The 16,763-nt window shown below is 48.0% G+C and overlaps 1 protein-coding gene and 1 long non-coding RNA gene across 6 annotated transcripts in view; one reads left to right on the forward strand and one right to left on the reverse strand.

The window, feature by feature from the left end:
* LOC146830283 (uncharacterized) overlaps positions 1-7,203 on the reverse strand; it is a 174,582-nt gene extending 167,379 nt beyond the window's left edge. The window contains exon 1 of one of the 2 annotated variants that reach the window (XR_014961410.1): positions 7,155-7,203. This is a non-coding gene — a long non-coding RNA (uncharacterized LOC146830283). The remainder of the gene's footprint in view (positions 1-7,154) is intronic. The other variant, XR_014961408.1, reaches the window with a different exon arrangement.
* LOC146830284 (fucolectin-5-like) overlaps positions 6,477-16,763 on the forward strand; it is a 188,618-nt gene continuing 178,331 nt past the window's right edge. For 2 of the 4 annotated variants that reach the window (XM_085604472.1, XM_085604470.1), the window contains exon 1: positions 7,354-7,600. The gene's annotated coding sequence lies outside the window, so the exon portion shown is untranslated. Of the gene's footprint in view, positions 6,518-7,341; positions 7,601-16,763 lie in introns of those variants that run through there. The other 2 variants (XM_085604471.1, XM_085604473.1) reach the window with 2 other exon arrangements.

Consider the following 16,763-nt stretch of genomic DNA (forward strand, 5'->3'; position numbering starts at 1 on the left):
CGGCACACTATCAGTCCCGATTAAGGAAGTAAGAAATCTCGGTGTCATCTTTGACACAACATTATATTTTTCTGAGCAAATACATGTGATCACTTCTTCAGGTTTTTTCCTGCTGAAGGTCTTAAAAAAATCTTTCCGTTGATTCCTTTTGACTTGCAAAAAACAGTGATGATGGCTCTCATCTTCTCGAAGCTGGATAACTGTAATGCCCTGTATTCGGGCTCTCACAAATATGTGGTCAAGAAACTACAGTCTTTACACAATGCAGAATCAAAACTGTTGTTGAAAAGTCGCAAGTGTGCACCAGTATCCCAATCACTGCAGTGTCTCCACTGGCTTCTAGTGAGAGAAAGGATTATTTTGGGCAAGGTGCCTGGTCCATAGGGCCCTTCATCGGACTGGTCCAAAGCATTTTCAGGAACGCTTCTCTGGTACATGCAGAGCAGGAATCTCAGATCAAGCTCGTCATGAACTGTCATTATTCCTGGAACAAAGAAAGTTAGATGGGGAGATAGAGCATTTTCTATTTGTGCAGGAAAACTGTGAAACTCACAGCCTCCTACTTTGCGTTTCCAACCTTCCAGTTGCAATTTGGGAAGCAGCTGAGACCTTGGCTGTTTACCAAAGCCGTGGGAAAGCTGCTGTCAGAGTGAGTTGGGCTTTTAGCAACCGGTCATCTCTGTTGTCCTTCCTCTAGACACCTACGGGTAATTGCGCGCTTAATAAACTATTTCATTAATTCATTCATTCAACATTACGGCTCTTCTATTTCAATGGATTGAATGAAGAGCAATTCATATTGAGAAACTGTTTGATATTTTATTTTATGATTAAAAAATTGAATTGCCCAAGTCCCCTATTGTAATGTTGGTAGCTCTCCCTGCTCTGTTGAAAATGATTTGGTGGAAAAGTTGGGGGTCTGTGAGCAGTAGGGCCCGTTGGAAGGTGCAGTGCTGTGCTTTGAGAAATTCATATTAACACTTACTGCTCTTTATGGATGATTTATTTATGAGAGTGCCCACTGCCTTGAAATGTTCCTGATGTTATGCATCATTATGTACAGTAGAACGTTCAGTGCTTGATATTTGTACAGAATTGGGTCTGTACAATTCTTACAAGTGTGTGTTGCTACTTTGTTTTTTCAGAATAATTGATTTGAGTCATTTCAAGTGGTGTGCCACGCCACGAGCCAAGAGGGCGTCTTGGGTTTTGCCAGTGAGCACAACCCGGACATGATGACTAGCGTTTGGGTGGCTGTGTGTGCAGATGTGGTTCAATGTGTGCAGGATCTGAGAACAGAAATGAAGCAAGAGGACACAGAGCGCTAAATAGCAGCTCTGCTGCCTCACTTTCCTCACAAGCTTCTGGACTTGAACTCCAGGTAAGTTTCTGTCACTCTCTTTAGGTCCCTCTGTCTCTCTCTTTCCAGAAAAAAACCTTTCCCAGCTCTTTGTCTCTTGAGGCTTCGCTGCACTAGTTTTCTCTTGTTCTGAAAAGAGTCATTGACCGTCACTCGACTAAGGTGTTGGTTGTTATGAGGAATGTTCTGTGTCTACCCTCTGCTCATGTGGAATGTAGTGTCAAATAGCGCTCAATGTAGCCAGGATCACCGCAGCTGTGAAGGAGGAGGCTCAGAGAGTGCATTCACCCTTCTCCGACCCTGTGCCTGGGCACTTCACCAGAAGCTGGGCACTTTTCATAGAATCGTCCTGTGTGGCACTTTGGTCTGGCTGAAACTGAGCGGCTGTTTGGGTTTCTACAACATGTTTTGAAACAGTTGCAAAGAGCACAGTTGTCCATAATGACCGGTTACTCACCGGTAATATTCATTACTCCGAGTCGTAGCCCTCCCCGTCCCAGTCCTAACCAGTTGAGCATAGCTCCTCCCACCAGACACTCCCAAGCAACTTGAAACCCATCCCTTCCCTCCAGGCCACACCCATACCCTGAGGCATATAGCACCGTGACCCGCCACTCCACATCCTGTATCAACCAAGCACAAGAAGCCGAACAGGGAGGGAGGGATGGGAACCTGGACTGGGACGGGGAGGGCTACGACTCGGAGTAATGAATATTACCGGTGAGTAACCGGTCATTACCTCCTCGTCAGCCCTCCCCGTCCCAGTCCTAACCAGTTGAGCAGATACCAAAGCAATAATCGGCTTCACTCAGTAGAAAAACAGACTTTAATAAGCATATAAAAGTCACACCACCGGGGCAGAACGCAACACAGCGTCCCCAAACCCAGCAGACTCAGTCCCCCCAACCACCAAACGATAATGGGACATAAACGTGTGAGGAGAGCTCCAGGTAGCAGCTCTGCAGATCTCGGCCATGGAAGCCCCCTGAAAACAAGCCCAGGAAGCCGCCACCCCCCGAGTCGACCTCCCCTGAACAGAACCAGGAGCCAACGCCCCACAGGCCTCATACGCAGCACCCACAGCCCACCGCAGCCAACGACTGAGGGTAGCCCCAGAAGGCTTCAGACCTTGACCAGCCAGCCCAAAGGTCACAAAAAGGGATTCCACCTTACGAAAAGGCGCAGTACGCAACAAATAGACCTCCAGAGCCCTATGAACGTCCAAACAGTGCAGCCGCACCTCCACCTCCGAAAGAGGATCAGGACAGAAAACAGGCAATACCAGATCCGAAGAGCAGTGAAAAGAGGAAGGGATCTTGGGAACAAAGGAAGGATCAGGCCGAAGAACCACCCGATCAGGAAAAAAACGTAAAAAAGGGGCAGAACAAAGCAAGGAGCCCAACTCCCCAATCCGCCGAGCCGAGGTAATAGCCACAAGGAACAGAACCTTGATAGTCAGAAACCTCAAAGACACCTCATGCAGAGGCTCAAAGGGAGCCATCTGCAAAGCCCCCAAAACCAGAGGCAGATCCCAACTAGGAGCAAAGGTCCGAATGACAGGCTTCTGAAGGAAACAACTCCGCAACAAGCGGGACACCAGGGGAACCACCGGGTCACAGACCGAACCCCGAAAGGCCCGGACAGCAGCCCACTGAGCCCTCAGGGAGGACACAGCGAGACCCAAGTCAAACCCGTCCTTCAAAAACTCCAAGACACGCACCGGATCCACCTCCAACGCGGACCACCCACGCACCTCACACCAAGACCGAAAAGAAACCCAATGCCGGGCATAGGACTTGAGAGTCGAAGGGCGCCTGGACCTCTGAATAAATTCCGCCACAGAAGGAGAACACCCCAAAGCCACAAGGTTCATCCTCTCAACAGCCAACCCGCCAATCGCAGGCGGACCAGACACTCCCGAGACAGAGGGGGAAATGACAAGGGACAAGGGACCACCGGCAACCTCCAGCAGGGCCCCACCGCCAACTTCAATAACAGAGGGAACCAAGGCCTCCTGGACCAAACCGGAGCCACCAGGATCACAGAAGCCCGATCCCGCTTGACCTTCAGGAGAACACGCGGAAGCAGAGCAATAGGAGGAAAGGCATATAGCAGACCCCCCTCCCACCGGAAGGACAGGGCATCCACCCTCCAAACCGCCGCAGAGCGAACCAGAGAACAATACTTCTCCCTCAAGGCGTTCCCCGGAGCGGCAAACAGGTCCACCACCGGGATCCCGAACTGAGCCATTAGGCAACCAAACACCTCCTGAGTCAGGCACATGTCCGACAGGGAGGGAAACACCCTGCTCAGGCGATCCGCCTCCGTGTTCAAAATCCCCGGTAGATGCAAAGCCCTCAGAGACAGCAAGTGAGACTCCGCCCACAGGCCTATACTTCGTGCCAACAAATTGAGGGAAGCCACCTTCGCGCTCCCCTGGCGGTTGATATAACACACCACCACCGTGTTGTCTGACCGTACCATCACATCCCTCTGGAGGATCCAAGGCAGAAAATGAGTCAAAGCCAACAGAACCGCCTTCAACTCCCTCCAATTCGAGGACATGCCCGCCTCTGGCACAGACCAGAGACCCTGCACCGACTCCTGACCCAAGACCGCACCCCAACCCAATTCGCTGGCATCGGTCGTCAGGACCAACCTCTCCTGGGACACAAAGGGCGAGCCCTGTAAGAGGTTCCAATCCACCAGCCACCAGGACAATTCTCGGGCGATGGACACCCCCCCCGGAATCAACTGTTCGTAATTCAGAGAGGCCGGATCCCAATGCTCCAGAAGATGATTCACCAGGGGGTACAAGTGTAGACGGGCCCAAGGAACAATCATAACAGTAGCTGACATTAGCCCCTGAACACGCAACCACTGGCGAGCCGTGGAAGACAAGCCCCCAACACCTTCCTCAGCTCGTGCATAAGAGTCAATCTGCGAGGTTCCGACAGGAAGACCTTTCCCAACCTGGTGTTGAACACCCCCCCAATGAACAGCAGATCCTGAGTGGGGTGAAGATGGGATTTCTCCAAGTTCAGAATCCACCCGAACCGTTGAAGGAGACTGCAAACCTCCATGGACTGAGCCTGAGCCTGAAGGAAAGAAGAGGAAGAAATCAACCAGTCGTCCAAGTAAGGGAACACCTGAATACCCCGAGCATGCAATAAACCCACCAAGGGAGCCAACACCTTAGTAAACACCCTCGGAGAGGCCGACAGGCCAAACGGTAATACCTGGAACTGGAAATGATCCACCCCCACACAGAAACGCAGGAACCTCTGAGAATCCGCGTGCACTGGCACATGAAAATAAGCGTCCCGGAGATCGAGCGAAGTCATGAAATCCCCCACCGACAGGAAGGGAAGAATCAACTGTAGAGTCACCATTTTGAAGGACCGGTGAGGGATACATAAGTTCACTGCCTTCAGATCCAGCACAGGACGGAAGTCCCCATTTGGCTTCTGGATCAAGAACAGGATTGAGTAAACCCCCCGACCCCTTTGACTCACAGGCACCTTCACCACAGCCCCCTTGGACACCAAGTCCCGAACTCCGTCCAACAGAGCACGGCATTTCGCCGGAGACCTGGGAACAGGGGTAGACCTGAACACATCCACCGGAGGAGTTCCGAATTCTATTCTGTAGCCCAGCCGGACCACCTGCAGGACCCACTGGTCCCGAACGAACTCCTCCCAGACAGGAAAAAAAGAAGAGAGGCGACCCCCAACCGGCAACCCCATCATCACATAGTCACGACTTGGAGGGACCTGCCGAAGAGGAAGCACCCTGTTGACCCCGGGACTTGTGGAAGGAAGGGACACCCCGGCCACGTCCCCTACCACGAAAGGGCTGGGCCGCCATTTTAGACTGAAACGCCTGCCCAAAAGCCCGCTTGTAACCCGCAAACTTCCCTTTCTGAGAAGAGCGGACCGGAGCCAACAATTTCTTGTCCTCCGCAGTCTTTTTAATCAAAGCCTCCAACGGCTCACCAAACAGTTTAGAGCCCGTGAAGGGGATCTTCATCACGGCCGCCTTCTGAGCAGCCTCCGCCTTCCAAGACTTAAGCCACAACTGCCTCCTAGCAGCAACCGAGGCACCTGCAGCCGCTGCAGCAGCGCTAAGGGAGTCAAAGGACAAATCTGCCAAGAAACGCAACTGCTGTTCCAACATGGATAAAGACTCCGAGGGATCCTCATCCTGCATGAGCTGCGCAGAAATACTTTGACAGTCTTTAGGAAGTGACTGCACAAGATAGCTGGTGTAAGCTGCAGACCGAACTGCAAGATTAGAGGCAGCAAAGGACCGCTTCAAGGCCCCTTCCACACGCTTGTCCCCAGGATCAGAAGGAACCGCATCCTCAGACACCACCAGGCTCTGAGACGCCATGCCAGCAAGCAGGGAATCCACCTTCACCACGGCCGGGAATTCCTCCGAGAAACCCTGCAAGGGATACCTCCTAGCCAGAAACCGGGGAAAGGCATGTTTGTCCACATCCTTCCATTCCCCCTCCAGCACCCTCCGCACAGAAGCATGAATGGGGAGGCTTTCAGGTTCTCTCTTCAGGTAATTAGCGAAGAAGTCTTCAGACTCTCCACCCGGCACGGGACCAGGGAACCCCAAATTGTCCCGAACATGCTGTAGAACACAACTAAGGTCCGACCCTTGGACAAAACGACCCTTCACCTCCTCATCAGAGTCCATGTCAGGATCTACCTCCGCCGAGGCATCCAATTTCCGTTTCTTAGGCCCAATGGGATCACGAGCCACAAAGGCAGCCGCCACCGCCGCCTCAATCATCTTCTGAATATCTATTAAGGAAGGAGCAGTGGAAGACCCAGCGACCACCTCCTCATCCACACAGCCGAGCTCACGTACATCCGCACCTCTACCCTCCATGTTGTAAACATGAGAACAGAGAAACAGACCCCATTAAATACCGAGCCCAACCAGGGGAAAAAAAAAAATATTCTCAAAGGCCAACCAGGGAAAGCCCCACCGATCCCCAGCCAATCCCCAACAGGACTGAAGGCCGGCCCCAAAACGGCCAATCAGAGACTTCCACCCATCCATAAAAGGAAAGGACAGGACAGGGCCCAACCATTAAGGATACCAAGAACCCAGAAGCCCCCGCACCAGGAACCAGTGAACAAGGTAAGAAATACCCCCAAAGCCCACTGAAGAAACCTGCCTAGACCGAATCAAAGGGATTAGAACCCGTAACCTTGAGAGTCAGAGCCCCAGACATAAACCAGAAGGCCACAGTGACTCTTAAGAGCAGTAGGAGATTAGAGCCACAAAAAACCCCAGACGACCCCCATCCGAATAGAGACAGACATGAGGACAGTGGAAACTCCTCCCCAGGGCACCTACACTGCAGCAACCCCCAACCAGCAGGAGAATAACACCCCACTCCAAGATCCGAGGAAGCGCGAAGCGGACAGTCAAACAGTAATCAGTAAACCAATCTGTATGAACGCTAAACAAACAGGAGACATGCCCCCACTGACGAAAAAAAGATATAGAAGCCAAAACCGTCACGCCCTTGGCGCGCAGAAAGGCAAGCCGCGCCTCACACACCTCCTCTCCCCCCCGGGCGATCCCGCTAGAGCAGGGAACAAACTCGGAAGAGAGGAGGCCGCAGCAGGGAGTCACCACCCCACACCAGGTAGTCCTGACCCCCCAACCCCACGGTCCCGCTACAGCAGGGACTCAAAGTAAATGCCTCAATAATTCAAAAACGGCACCAAAGGGGTTTAAACGGGCGCTAAACAACCCGTTTCACACTCACCTGACAGGAGGCTTGAAGACCCAGCACCTCCTATCCCGTCGAAGTTTGCCCGGAAGTGAATCAGCAGAAAAAACAAACAGGATGTGGAGTGGCGGGTCACGGTGCTATATGCCTCAGGGTATGGGTGTGGCCTGGAGGGAAGGGATGGGTTTCAAGTTGCTTGGGAGTGTCTGGTGGGAGGAGCTATGCTCAACTGGTTAGGACTGGGACGGGGAGGGCTGACGAGGAGGTAATGGTCTGGTCATAGCACAAGAAGTATGTAAAGAGAGTGTCAGGTTTAAAGTCACACATGGAAGCTTCCATATTTATTCATGGAGCGTGCGGGCTCCTCAAGGAGGAAGAGCCCTCTTCCTGGAGAAGAAGGAGATCCTAGGTCCACTCAAACAACGGCCTCGCTGCTGCGGTGGATCGGGGAGGAGGAGAGACAGAAAGACACGAAAGGCGCGGTGAGCGAGGATAAAGTGCAAGTTGGAAAACGCTAATCCAAAATTAAAAGCACAGTTCTAAATATACATTTTTTAAGGCATAATTAGTTAAAACACAGGCTAAAATAGCGTGATAATGGGACGGACGATAAATACCAGCAGCGCTAAGAAAGCTACCTAGTGGGAGAGGTGTCGCGCAGAGGCCAGGGTGCCTGACTCCAGACCACAGGGTTCACGGTTCGAACCCTGGCTCCGGCGGCAGGTTAGCCCAGCACCATGTGACTCTGGGCAATAGCTTTCGAAATCTTCCCGAGGGCCCCCAGCGCCGGGACGCCTCTCTGGAGGTAGCTGTGCGCTTTACAAATGCTGGCGTTTACTTAGTGCGCTGCGCATGGTGGCCCCATATAAGCACTACAAAGAGGGATGGTTGGATGGATTGGGAGTTTTTATTAACTTTATTTTTGATGCACCTGCACTAGACATCTCTGTTTATGCAGTTAAAAGCAGCAGGGCCCGACTCAGCCTTTCATCATTTTGAGGTCACTGCGATGAGTGCTATGGGAAGTAGGCATTAATACTACCCATCATCCAAGTACTTGAACCCCATTAGTTTTGGGCTGTGCAGTTGAATAGTAAGAGAGAGTGCAATGCTGTGTTTCAGCAAAACTGCAGGTCTCTGCCTGACCCCTGAAGGCCATCCACGATTACTTTGTAGTTACACCAAGTTGCGGTTTTCCTACAAGAAGTGACTGGCTGCGAAAAGCCCTCTGTGTGTGTTCAGCATCAATTCCATGCCTGTTTTGGGAGGCAGGCTGCGGGCTAGATGAGTGGGGCTGCTTGCTTGCTGCTGGCAGTAATGCAAGCTGTCTTTGTGAAGCTAAGGCGGCTGAGTGGGTTGGGGGTGGCCTGTAGAGATCTGTTTGTACCTTGCAAGCCGCGGTGGTCAATCCTGACAGGCTATCGTCCACGTGAGATTGGTGAAGAGGTGGTTAGGACTTGGGTGGGACTACATTTCCAAGGCAGTCAGGATTGTTGATGAAAGTGTTCTTCTAAAAGGCGGCTCTTTGTATAACTGACCCCTCAGCAACCCCGTCAACACCTCCCATCTGCGTTAACCTTACGCTCGGCCTGCTGACCTTTCTTTTGTCCCAAGTCAAAGATTATATTAGATACTGCCATATCCTTCTAATGAAACCGCCGCCGCCAATAAAATGATAAAAAAATGGAGAGCTGATTGTAAAGGAACCAAATAGGAGAAATAAAACAAGGTCTGTGTTAACATGCTACTAATTGTGCTGTGTTCGTTCTGGAACTTGTCGTCTTCACGGTCACTGAGATAACTCTGTGGGTAAATGTGCCAGCCTGCTGCATAAACCTGTGTGCTACCTGCAGGCTTCCAGTTCTAAGCCTGTGCACACCGACGCAGCTTTTAACTGCCGACTGCTGACTCTTGGCCCATAAACATATGTTTAACACGTCAAGAAACAGCTGTGACCAAGACGCACTTACAACAAGCATTGGCATTGCCAATAGGTCTCGCCTTTGGGACCTTATAGGTGTTTAGTTATCCAGCGCAATATCCCTGGTGCAACAACATCAACTGTTGCATGGCTATACACTTATAAGGTACAAGGATCAGCCATGCAACAGCTGATGTTGTTGCACCAAGGATATTGTGGTGCATAACTAAATACTTATAAGGTCCCAAAAGCGAGACCTATTGGCTATGCCAGTGCTTGTTTTAATCTGTTACCACCTTCTTTGCAGTGTTGGTATTTGATAAATGGTTTGATCACAAACCATTGATACACACCTTTGCGACTTGCAATGAGGAGGGAATGCCCCTTTCATGTTTCCATTCAGAGAGAATTGGCAACCCATTTTGCGAGTCCGAAAGGCTTTATTGACTCTGATTTTGTGAAATCCCGGGTTTGTGACAACAAAACAGCTTTGTACACCTGGCCCATAGTCCTAGACGAGGAAAGTGTGATTGTGGAGGACATCCAAGCGCTATAAAAGGTCGAGTACCGGAGCAGCCCATCAACCAGGACGCAGAGTACATAACAGAACGATGGCTTCCCAAGCGGCCTCAACTCTCAGGGTCGATTTGAATGAGCGCGCCAAGCCTAGATCAGTGGAGGCGGTGTTGGTTGAGTCAAGGCACAATGCAACACAATAGTCGATGTTGTGACAAGGATGTGAATGTAAAGCCAGAATTGTGAGTTTTGTAAATTGACAAAACCTTTGATAAGAAGCAACAAATGTAAAAATACTTATAAGCCACATGCTTTATACAATGCTTAGCACTGCATATTACAATGGTAATAGCAAACCATGCACAGTTAAATAGCAATGCAACAAAATGCAAGGATGAAATCGGTGCCATTCTCTATCACTAGAAGAACTTTAACCATGACACCAGTTCATGTGTTGAATGTTTAACTAAGATTGACTCTGTTTGAACAATTATCATTGTTTTTCTTAATCACTGTTAATTTGAATTTCCACGCAACGGAACGTTTTTTTTTATTACAGCCTGTTTGAAAAGATGATCGACTTCCTGCTACTTAATTATATTTACTCAGCTAGTGTTTTTTTGTTTGCTGCTTAAGACCAAAGTGTAAGCAGTTTCTCCAATCCCCTAAACAAGGGTTGAAACTGTTTACAGTCTTTGTGTAAAACTTGTGGTTTTCTCTTGTCTGGATTTCAGGCCCTCCCTCTGAACTTTTCACCTTTCCAGGCACAGTTATTCAGTATGTTGAATGCAGACCCAGTGATTAAAGGTTGCAGACGGTGTGGGGCATGTGCGTTTAATTCTCATTATTATAGCAGGGAGCCACGACGGGCTGATTTTGGTCTTTTATAACTTTGCAACAGCTCCAGGGGACCGATTGTTTTCGGAAGAAAAACTTTGCATGTCATCCATTCTTTGGTATTGCTGCTTACCCGCGGCATGTTTAACAAGCATTGGCTCACGGAGAACATCAAAGTGGCCGTGCGGCCGCAAAAGTAAAAGTGAAAGCGCGATCAAGCGCGGCGCGCGCTCGCGCACATGCACTGTAGCTCTAGGCTGGCCATGGTAGCATTTTTTGAGCCCTCACAAAAAGTCTCGCCAGACCAGCGCATGCACTGGGTCAGGCGAGACCTAAAAATGAGTTTTGAAACACTTTAACGACAGAAGCCGTTTATAAAACACTTTACAGTCAACATGTTTGTAATGAAAACCGTCACAGTTTCCAACTAAAGTTATCACAGTGTGTGTAAAGAACTTGAGACACCGAGCATCGTTCACAAAAAAACTAACTTTGAAGCGCTCTGCACACACGCCTAACATAAAACTGTTTAAAGCATTTTTAACACGAATATTTTTACCTGGACAGAGTGACGCATTGACACAAACTGTCTGCAGAGTACTTTAGAGTTGAAGCATCTTTCACACAAATGTGTCCAGAGCTACAACACCTGCTGTACAAACTATCTAAAGAACTTTAGGATTCAATGCGCCCAAGTGGTGTTTCTTTAAGCATTTTAGACCTATGAGGGACTATTTAATAACTGCAAAGCACTTCAGAGACATTGCCTTTTATGTGCTATTATCATATGCACATTACAGACACATTTCCCTTCATAGAAACTCATCCTAAACACCTAGTAGAAAGCACTTTAGAGACATCTTTGTCTGTGGGGATGGTGGGGTCCTGGAGCAGTGTTGGAGAGGAAGGAGATAAGCGAGCGAAAGCAGTGTTGTGTGAGGGGAAGGCACACAACCAGACCGTTAAAAGTTTAATTGCACAAGTAAACAGAACAGTTAAGGAGCAAAAAGGCAGGGGCATGGCATAGACGGCGGCAAGCATGGACTTGCGGCGTTAAGCTCCGCTCTGGCCCCGCCTCAAAATCCTATATAACTCCTGAACCGGACGGGCAAATGAAGCGTATCACATGGTGGTGTGATCCTGGAGCTGAACCGACCCTTGCAGCCAAAACCTAGACACAACAGGGGCCGCTGTCAGTGCTCGGCATCAGCTCACTTGAAGCCGCGGGCCTCAAGTGACGGCGACCCACCTAGATGCGTAACCAATCAGTGTACATCGAGTGCATTATCCCCTTGCAGGGGTGCGTGTGAAGAAGGGAGCACACTACATCAGAGACGCTTCCGATCCATCCTGAACCTGCCGAGGGTTCCTGTGAACCATGCCCGCCATTACCCGTGAGATATGGTGAGACGGTGAAGGGACGATCCTGCAGCCCTTCTCTGCCAGAGTTGGGCTGGACAGTATGGTCTGCTCGGGGGTGCTCCCGATCAGCGAGTGGGAGTACCCGCTGCGGAGTATACGCACTCGGGACACATTCAAGGTAATGGATTCGCATGGCCTATGATATCCTGCTGGGCCTGCGCGACTGCAACCTGCCATTGTTCCTACCCGCGAAGCGCTGTGGACTGCTGGCGTAATTGGCCTGCTGAACACTCCTTTCATTGTCGGCCGCAAAGCTCGTGTAGCCCTGACACCAACAGCCTTACCTCCCTGAGGGCTCTGATAGAGGTGATAGACATTCCTGGCCATGTGACTGCAGAGCTGTTTACATGGGGGATGGACACCTGCTTGCACTCCCTAAAGAAGCAAAGAGGCAAACCAACCATGAAACAAGCCAAATTTAAAAGGAAGCCCAACCAAGTATTATCCAACTAGAAAAAAGGCCAACTGTCGGTGGAGATCGAAATGTGCAAAAAGTCAAATTAAATATAAAACAAGCAAGTAGCGGTAACACAACTGTGGCATAAAGAGGAGGTGGGAGAAGGAATGCTACATTTGAATGTAAACAGCTAGGGCACTGAAGATGAACACAGACAAACAGTAACAGAGATGGAAACATAGAAAATAAATAGTTCCTCAACCAACAGATAAAGAACCACAGCGCAATGAGACAGTACTAAGTCCCTGCACTGTGGGAGGAACAGAAGAGAGAAAGTAGGGACACAGAGGCAGGACTGACCACTGGCAAGCAAGGATTTTTAAAAGAAACTGGTATAGACAAATGAAAAGCAATGGCAAGAAAGGGTATGTACTTGATGCATACAGACGATTACAGCAGGTCTCGAAGCCTCAACCTAAAAATGGACTCACCCATACATGTTTACTGGTGGAGCTAATCTAGTCTGTTCAGCAATAGGGCCTTACTACCAGTGCAGCATTGCTCTGGCTAAAGACCTCGCGTCATCACAGGATTCCCAGTCTAGGACAGCTGAGGGCAACACACACAATGTGAACCAATTCTTACTAAACATCTCCAACATACAAACTTACTAGCTTTGTAACTGCTTGTTCCTGGATGAACTCATAAACAGATAGCTGAATAACACAAAATAGGTTCTTCATTTTTAGTTAAAGCTCACTGTTGAGATTTAGATCTCCATAAACACCTATCCAGTATGTGCTTTAGTAGCCCCACTGACAGTACATTATCTATCTTAAGATGTTTGTTCCTACTGGTTTAAGAGGATAAAGTTTGTGTTCTGTAATTGCATATGAAGCCCACTGGGAAACTGCATATATGTCTCGATGTATGCATCTTCATATATATACATGCGATTCTTTATTCCCTGTTTAAATGTTGGTATCCAATTTCTTTATGATCGGTGACTTGTCATGCACCCAGTCGCCGATTATAACTACGTCCTTTTTTTCTAGCATTCTGGAGATTCTGAACGTGCCCAGGGTTTGTGGATTCCCCTGGTGGGAACCAAGGCAGTAGTCAAAATGTTGTTTTTTGGGGGAAAAAATGGGAAAAAGTGCTGCAGAAGCAAGCATCTGTTTTTCCCCTGCAAATGGCATCAACAAAGTGTTTGCAATGCTAAAATCACTATCTTCCTAGCTTTCAGGAACAGGTAGACTTGAATAAGAAAAATACCTTTTTAAGCACAGTTTTGGCATTGTACTTGGACATAGCCCATTTTTCCTATACTTTTTATGCTTTCAACGTACTTCCAGTTAGTGGTAGAAATGGGTGTGAAATCAAAGGTAGATCCAGGAAAGCTATACATTTGTGAAAAGTAGACAAATTCAGCAAGGTTTAATTTGTTTGGATCCTTTAAGGCATTCCTATAGAAAACTGAAATTGAAAAAAAAAATGAAATTGAGTTGAAAAAACCTGTGGCTATTGCGGCAGTCAGGAGATCTTCCAACAAGAGTACAATGGTCCAACTGCCACTCACCGTTCCCCTCGGTCTCCCAATAAAAACGATAACTGACTTTTGTGGATGCCAAAGCTCTTAATCTCTACATGTTTCGGACCCTTCCCTGTTGAATGACACTTGGCTCACCACACAAGTGAAGTATCATTTTTATCATGAGACTAAGGGGAACGCTGGGTGGTAGGAAATTAAGTGCAGTCACAGTGATCCTGCACAGAAATGTGAGGAAAATTTGAAATTTTTGCTCGATTTGTGGGTTGCAGCAAAACAACTTAAGGATTCATGCAAGCCACGCATCCCTGGACTCCGCCAGGTGTCTAGTTTTCATAAATGGATTTGGTAGGTTTCCCTAGATGGCCACTGAGCCTGGTACCAAAAAAGCAGGTACCCCACATGAAAAAACAGGTTGTTGTGTGATAATTTTGATGTGTCCACATTACATTTTGGGCCCTTCCCTTTTGTGGACACTTGGCCCACCCACAGAAGTAAAATAGCATTTTTATCGAGAGACCCTGGGGAATGCTGGGTGGTAGGACATTTGTGCCTGCCCAGTTATTCCACAACATTCCCAAACAGAAATAGAGGGAAAGGTTTTTTTTCACCAAATTTGTGGTTTGGTTTGCAGGGGGTTCTGGGTAAAAAAAACTCAGGGATTCACACAAGCCACTCCTCCCTGGACTCCCCCGGATGTCTAATTTTTGGAAATGTGGGTTTGGTAGGTTGCCCTAGATGGACACCAAGCCTAAGCCTAAGATCCAAAATGCAGGCCCCCTTGCAAAAAACAAGTTGATTTGTGATAGATTATTGTAATGTGTCCATATTACGGTTTGAGGTAGGTGGGCCACCAAACCAAGCGAGGGAGCATTTTCATCTTTAGACCTGGGGAAATGCTGGATGGTAGGAATTTGTGGTTTCCTTCTGATTGTGGAAGAATATGGCACATAAATGCAAGGAAAATACGTGATTTTAGTCACAGTTAGAGGTTTGCAGGTTGGAAGATGTTTTCTATGGGCAATGTACACCTAGGCAGAGAAATACAGAAAAGACAACTATTACTTCAGGACCATCTATTCCACAAGTACACACACATAATGGTTGGATTTGGCACGAGGGGGAGTGAAGGGTTCAAAATGTAAATTTTATGAATAAGAGATTTCACAAAAATTAAGTACCCCGTTAATAATTCAAAGGTTAAAAAACAAAACCAATGACACACTGATCATGGGCTGTAAAGCTGTGTCAAGGGACCTACCGCTTTACAGGCCATTCACACACCTTTCATCCGTGACACACACAAGACCATTTACACCACCAGCAATGGGGCCAGCACACTGCAACACTCACATCAACAGACAGCCCAAATCAAGGGCCCATCACTTTCATATACCCATATGACTGATACAGCAATCACACCTCCTGGTAGCAGATGGAGGGAGTGGACTGACGTTTGGCTAGCAGTGTGTGTGGCCAGCAGCAAGTCACTACTCACACACCACCAGCGAAATTCCAGCTCACACACACTGCCAACCAAGTGCCAGTCCATGTATACCACCAGCTAAACTCCAGTTCACTTACATTACCAGCCAAATGTTAGTTCATGTACACAGCCAGCCAAGCGCCAGCTCACACACACCGCAAACCAAGTGCCAGTCTAAGCACACCACCAGCCAAGCACAAGTTCACACACACGCCAGCCAAACACCAGTCCACGCACACCACCAGCCAAGTGCCAGTACACGCACACCATCACCCAAATGCCAGTCCAGGCACACCACCATCACATATTTTTTTAACAAAAGAGAATACACAAACCAATTGCAAGTAGATACAAAACTATAACTACAAACACTACAGCTCTAACTAAATACATCACACTAATGCCAACCGTGAAATCTGAACAAAACTTAAAAAACAATAAAGACTAATTAGTTTACTTTTATTATCACAGTTGTTTCCAATAACTTGGTTGCGTGTGGTACAATTCAAAACAAGCGGACACACAAAGCCCAGGCTTAGAAGGATACTTCGGCCAGTACATATGACTCTCCCTCTGCACACCTCTTCAGATACAGACTCTACATCTCCTACTGCGAAAGTCTTTTTTGAGTATGAGAGAAACGTGATCAGGAAAGTGGGGATCTTTCAATCTAGCCACATCCTCCACCTATCCTACTCTAGGAATACTTGCATGTTCCACTACAACAGGGCTGCCTATCCCAGACTTATGAAACTGAACAAATGTCATCTTTGACTCTGTAGATCAATCTTTGAACACAACAAAAGTATTAAAGGTTGCTAAGTTCATCACTATGCATGGCACTGCACTGTCCCCTCTGGAGGTTTTATACAGGCAAAATGTTTGGGGTAACCTTTACGGTTAGAGCAGATTGTGTCGCAAGCATCAGTATCCACTTTGAAAAATTCCCTGAACAATTGCAGACTACTGTAGAAGTTATCTATGTATAAATAGTGCTCTTTGTTAAAAAGTCCCTGCCAAGTACCCACACAATTTTCTTTCTAACTCAGAACTTGGGCGGACAACCAGGGAGGTCACTAGTGGAATGCCTACCTTTGTACAACCCTGAAATTATAAACAGATCCAGTACTACTCTCAGAGGCATATACATCTTAAATCCATAATGTGCCCTCTTGCTAGGAATGTACTGCCTAAAAACCAAACAGCCCTTGAACATGACCAAAGGCTCATCCACATCTGTTTCTTTCCCTGGAAAATAGATGTCTGAAATTTGATCCACAAAGGTATCAAAGGCAGGCGAAATCTTAAAAAGACAGTCACAATCAGAGTGATCTAGTGGCAATACTGAAGCATTATCAATAAAATGCAGCATCTAAAGAAAAAGCAAATAGCGATCATGACTCATGGTTGCAGGATATATAGCCATTGCCATCAAGGGACTTGTAGACCAATGTAAAGACAGCAAAGGCTTCCTTATCAAACCCATCAAAAAAGTTAAACTCAAAAGCGTCTTCAAC

This window comes from Triturus cristatus, chromosome 5_1 (genome assembly GCF_964204655.1).
Source record: "Triturus cristatus chromosome 5_1, aTriCri1.1, whole genome shotgun sequence".
Lineage (NCBI taxonomy): Eukaryota > Metazoa > Chordata > Amphibia > Caudata > Salamandridae > Triturus > Triturus cristatus.